The sequence below is a fragment of the Chionomys nivalis genome, chromosome 7 (assembly GCF_950005125.1).
Source record: "Chionomys nivalis chromosome 7, mChiNiv1.1, whole genome shotgun sequence".
NCBI classification, from domain to species: Eukaryota; Metazoa; Chordata; class Mammalia; order Rodentia; family Cricetidae; genus Chionomys; species Chionomys nivalis.
The window spans coordinates 35158168-35164263 of NC_080092.1; the positions used below are offsets into that span (position 1 = coordinate 35158168).

General features: G+C 47.6%; 1 pseudogene; it reads right to left on the bottom strand.

Annotated features, from left to right (window-relative positions):
- Positions 1–4842: 4842 nt before the first annotated feature.
- On the bottom strand, positions 4843–5149 carry LOC130876736 (NADH dehydrogenase [ubiquinone] iron-sulfur protein 5-like; annotated as a pseudogene).
- Between the last annotated feature and the right edge of the window lie 947 nt (positions 5150–6096).

The window sequence follows — 6096 nt, forward strand, 5'->3', positions numbered from 1 at the left end:
CGTTAACAGTGACTTATTGGCTGCTCATCCCCGTGATTAAAGCCCTTTCTGGTGCAGAAAATCGAAACCTGGCAAGGAGCAGACCCAGCTGCCCTGCCTGAGGAAGCAGCTGAGGAAGCAGCTTTATTCTTCCTCACACACCCTCAGAGAGACCCGAGCTCCCTGTCCTAGCACCTGCTCCTGAGGGCAGTTATTACATTCTAATGTAGGTCAGGAATAGACTCCCAGGAAGAAAGTTTCTCTGACGGGGGTCTCGCACAGTCCAAGCTGCACTCAAACTCAGAACTCCTGATCCTCCTGTCCCCACTTGCCAAACTTCTTTATTTTAATAGTTTTTTTTAATTTTTATTTTATGTGCATTGGTGTTTTTCCTGCATGTATGTCTGTGTGAGGATGGCAGATGCCCTGGAACTGGAATTTCAGACAGTTGTGAGCTGCCATGCGGGTGCTGGGAATTGAACCTGGGTCCTTTAGAGGAGCAGTCAGTGTTCTTAACTACTGAGCCATCTCTCCAGCCCCCCAAATGTCTTTCTATCTCTGTGTCATTAGCTCAGAATTCTTCACATGGTTTTCTTCATCCTCTCCTCTCTCAGTCACACTCTTGATGGCTTGATTCTTTCCAAGGTCAGATGATGCTTGTCAAAACATGATTGACATCATAAAGAATTCACACACACACACACACACACACACACACCATCTAACAAACATATAATCCACACTCCCTTACTCATCAAGTCCCACCCAGCCTGCCAGCCTGCTCCCCCAGAGTTGCAGAGATGGCTCACCAGGGAGCCCGCAGCTGTAATTAGAAAAAGGGGCTTGATTAGCATAGTCAGGGCATTGAGAACTCCGGAGAATCCAGTGACAGACATGGGAAGCTGCAGATGTGTCTGAGCAAAGCCCGAAGTTAGGGAAGCACAGCATGCTGTGTGCTGACCTGAAGGGCAAGGCCCTTGGCAGCCTTCCCAGGGCCAATTTTGCTAGTGCACACATTGAGACAGGCTTCCTTCAGTCCTCCCTTCTCATCTTCCAGCCACCCACCGTTCAGTTATCCACCATCTTAGCTGCCCATCTGCCCATCTATCCAGCTGTCCTGGTTCCTTCTGTCCATCTGTCCCGACCCACTGTTCTCCATCTTTACCCACTCTTCCATTCACCCGTGTATCGCACATCAGTCTGTCCACCACTCTGAACTTCATGCGCTGTTTGCCTCATTTCACTGACCTTGGTCTCTGCGATTCACAGATGTCCTCAAAGAGCATCCATCCACCTACCCATCCACTGCCTGACTGTGGGCAGGATCCAGCCAGGGTTCCACGGCTACAGAAATGAATGGCAGCTTCCCTCCACCCATAAAGACCTCTCCACTAGATGGAAAGGGGCCCTTGAGAGATGAAGCCCCTGCAGTAGTCTCCTCTGGCAATCTGCATGTGTTCTTGGGATCTGCAAACCACACCTTCTGAACATCCTTGAAGCAGCTTTTCCTAGTTTGCTTTCTATTGCTGTGACAGATGCTATGACCAAAAGCAACTTGGAAAGGAAAGAGTTTATTTCCTCTTACAGGGTCTGGTCAGTCGTCAAGGGAAGCCAAGGCAGGAACTCAAGCTGAATCCTGAAGGCATGAACTGAACCAGAGACCACGGAGGATCGCTGCTTACTGGCTTGCTCCCAGACTCCTATTCAGCTACCATTTTTAAGTGATTTATTTTTATTTTACATGCGTTGGTGTTCTGCCTACATGCGTGTCTTTTGGGGCACTGGAACTGGAGTTATGGACAGTCGTGAGCTGCCATGTAGGTGCTGGGAATTGAACCCAGGTCTTCAAGAAGACTCTTAACTGCTGAGTCATCTCTCCAGCCCTTCGGCTACCTTTCTTAAGCAGCCCAAGTCCATGTGCCGAGGCATGGTTCTTTCCATAGTGGGCTTGGCCGTGCTTTATCAATCATCAATCAAGAAAATGTCCCACAAACATGCACACAGGCCAGTCCTACAGAGGCAATTCCTCACTGAGGTTCCCTCTGCCCAGGTGTGTCAAGCTGGCAACTGACTGTGTCACAGCTCCACTTCCTGGTCAGGGACAGTATCCTAGCATGCTCAGAAGTCACAGGAAGAATATGAACTCATGCAGGGCTTCCCGGAGCTTTGTGCTAGCATTTAGAACAGCTGGCACTCAAATGTTCGGACCAGGGAGGAGGGGGTACTACCTCCCTTGAGCCCCTACAGCAGCACTGTCCAAAGAAGCAGAATATGTAACACATGAATTTAAATTTTCTAGTATCCGCGTTTGTAAAAGTGAATAGGGAAAAGTAAAATTAATCACAATGTATTTAACTTAACCCAAAATGATAACATAAAATATTATAATTTCAATATGTACTTAGCAAATCTGGGCATGGTGGTGCATCCCTGCAATTCTAATACCCAGGAAAAATAGTTGACTGAGAGTTCAAGACCAGCCTGGACTACATACCCTGCCATACAAAGTGAAACTCTATCTTTAAAAAAAATGGGGGGGGGGGTAACTATATATGTATGTGTGTATATATATGTGTGTGTATATATGTGTATGTATATATGTGTATGCATATATAATGTATTTATGCACATATATATGGAAGCTAGTCAGAGGAAAAACAGGGCCGATAAAAGGACATAGGCAGAGAATGTCAAACTCACAACCTTCCCCACTCCCCATCTGTCCTGAGGAGGGAAGGTCTACCACCAGACTTCCACAGTCCTCTCAGCAAAGCCACCTGGCCATCAGATTGTGTAGTTAGTTACCCTCTATGGTTCTCACAATGGACCCCGAAATCGGGTACCAGCTTCATCTCTAAAGGTAATTCCTGAAGCCGTCCCTAGGGGGTGCTGTTGGCCTCAGCACGTGTGAAGAAGGGTCCCCAGAGATGGGTTCGGAACAACATGCAAACAGCCTACCTCGTAATCAGCCTCATCGCTGCTTGGGTGAAGGTGCTCTCTTCAGGACCAGCTGCTAAGGCTGAGAAACAGTAGTTACAGATCGGGAAGTCTGCGTCTGCCCAGTTCTGTCTTCAGACCGGCCATCTAAAATGAGGAAACAGGCTCAAGGGCGCTGATTTACCCAGAGCCTCGCCATCATTTCATCAATGAAAGTGACCGGTAGAGTCGACCCTAGAGCACCCCCTGTTCTCTCTGTTGTCCCTCCCCTCACCCTTCCTCCTGGGCGGCCTCTCTAAAACAGACAACTGGGCATGGAAGAACAGGCTCAGACTGGTCTTCTGTAAGAACCCAGAACCATCCCACACTCCCAAGCGAGGCCCACATGAGAAGTAGTCTACACATAGTAACTGTTCAAGACCCCTAACTACCTGGTCCCAGCATCCCCAGCCATCCCAGAAACTACAACCCTAGAGACCCCAGACTCACGCTACCCTAACGAGCTCCAGGTTTCCCCACCTCTGCACCTCTGCCTGGTAGGTTCCTTCTGCCTGTACTTGTCTTCTCTTTCTTCCCCTCCCTGCTTGGAAAATCCTGACAATCATCAAGGCTTAGGTAGCTCAGAGAAGAAGCAACCTTTTGTCCTAGGAACAAATCGTACTTGCTGGTATCAAGTTCCAGCACTTTCTATACTCGAAGCTCCTTCAAGGGTGACGCTGCAACCGCCTTCTCAATAGTGGCTAACAGGCACACAGTAGGGACACAGAAAATGTTTATGAAATAGCCAAGTCAGAGTGTATGACACCCTAATAGTACATGTCACATCGGACCTCCCATCCTCTGAATCCCATGTGTCTAAAACAGCCAGCAACCACAGGTCCCGTCCTTGGCACAGCCATGGCACCGGGAACCCACACACCTATCTGACCACCAGGGACCCTCCTCCAGCACGTCTCCATCAGAACAAGCTCCATCTCCAGTCCTAAATCCCTTTTGCTGCAGATATCCCATGAGTCTCTAGTACCTACTGCAGGCTCTCACCTGCACACTATGGAGTGGCATTCCATGGCTCTGTATGGGGAATATCAGATGTCACTGGTAATTCAGTTTACTCAGGAGCATATTGGGAGGTGATTTATCCGTGTTCTCTAAAAACTGAAGGTTGGAGTAGATCTTGCTGATTATATTACCCTACTGAGAGGCAGAAATAATCCTGAAGGTGGCAAGTTAAATCTCCACTTCGTAATTTACTAAAACAAAACTAATACCCACAGAAATGTTTTCTCGGCCGTTTTATAGCAATTTTGCCATTAAGCTGTCTTTGATTGCAATTCATAACAATGAATAAGGCAAAGGGGAGAAGGTATCTTTAGCCTGCCCAAGAAATGATTCTAAACACGAACCATTTTCCCTATAAGCAAAAACACCAAGCATCATTCCCAAAAGAGCCGCAGCCCACTGAAATAATGAGGGGAAATGACCAGGGTCATACTGCATAACAAAGTGGGACATCCCTCCTCCCTAAAGAAAGTCACCCAGTCCCCCTCCACTGTGGCTGAGCCATGAATTCCATGACCTTTCTTTCTCATCTCCACACCCACCCAAACCCTCTCACTAAGTTCTGTTTTTTGAAATTATGTATGATGTATGTGTCTGCCTGTGAGCTCATGTACATGAGTGTGCTGTCTACAGAATCAAGCAGAGGGCATTGGATTCCTAAGAGTGGAGTCACAGGCGAAGGGGTTACAGAACTGTAAGCTGCCCAACCTGGATGCTGGGAACCCAGCTCCAGTCTCCTGAAAGAGTGACACTCTATTTTTTTTTGAGGTTGACTAATTCTTTATTTTTATGTACTCAATGAAGCAGTTTTCATTAGACTTTCTCCCAGCGGGAAACAGCATGAAAAGCAGCGTCCACCTGCTCTGCTCAGGGCCTGGGTTCCTCCTGGCCCATGTGGTGAGGTGGAGGGGTGTATCTTCCCTCTTTAACTAGCTTATCCCGCTGTCGTCTGATTTCACCCAGGCGCGTCATCGTTTTATACCGAATATAACATTCCTCGAAATCTCCAAATTCTATCTTGCACTCTTTTTTAGCCCGGGTAGCACCGATGTCATGTGCACACTCTATCCACTCTTTTTCGAGTGGGAATCTTGAAGGGCTGCTCAACACTTTGGAATACGAAGTGACGATCGAGGCTAATGCCCAGCTTTTTCTGCACATCAAAGAAAGGCATGGCACACCACAGAAGTGCCCTTGTAGGCTCCCTGGGCGCAGATCACGACAGCCGGTTTCGGGGAGACACAGACGCCTGCCGTCGTGACACTCTATTTTATTGTATTTCATTTTACCTCAACCAATCCCACTCTAATGCCATGTGATCAAAAAATAAATAATAGATAAATAAATAACAGGAAAAAAAGAGAGAAAAAATAACAGAAAAAGAAAGATGGCTCAGTGGTTGAGAATCCTCCAGAGGACCCTAGTTAGGTTCCCAGCACCCACTGCCTGTAACTCCAGCTCCAAGGGATCTGACACTCATCCAAACTCGCTGGGCAGCTGAATTCACATGTACACACACACACACATGTTTTTCTTTTTTTTCTGTTTTTTTTTCTGATTTTTTTTTCACACACGTTTTTCTAAGGCAGTGAGAACACTGTACAACCACTACCATGATACCCAAGCTATTGGAGTTGAATTCGCAAAGAAATTAGCAGACTACAGATGGAGGGAGGCTGCTGTAGGACCCAGATCCTGACAGGGACGGGACCTGGAAAAGCATGTGTTGCTGCTGGCCAGTCCTCCAGGGAATTTCCAAAATCTGTAAAAAACCAAAATGGTCCCTAGGGCCCTGGACCTCCCAAATCTCAGTCCAAGGAGACAGCTTTATGGATCATTATTAAATTGCTGAGAAAAGGTATAAACCAGGAGAATATTAACCATAAATCAGATAAATGGGGCTGCGGCCCGGTTAGTAATGAGGCCACTTGGACACAGGCCAGCGGTACCTAAGTCTTAGCAACACTCAGCTCAGAGGATGAGGGTAGGGGACAGGGAAGGCAAGGCCTGAGCCCCCAGATCTGGCTCTTCTCAGACCTCCTCAAGCCCTGAAGCTTTGACCTGGAGGGTGGAGAAAGCAGATACCAGCTAGCGTTCACAGCAGGTAAGTATAGCGTGTAG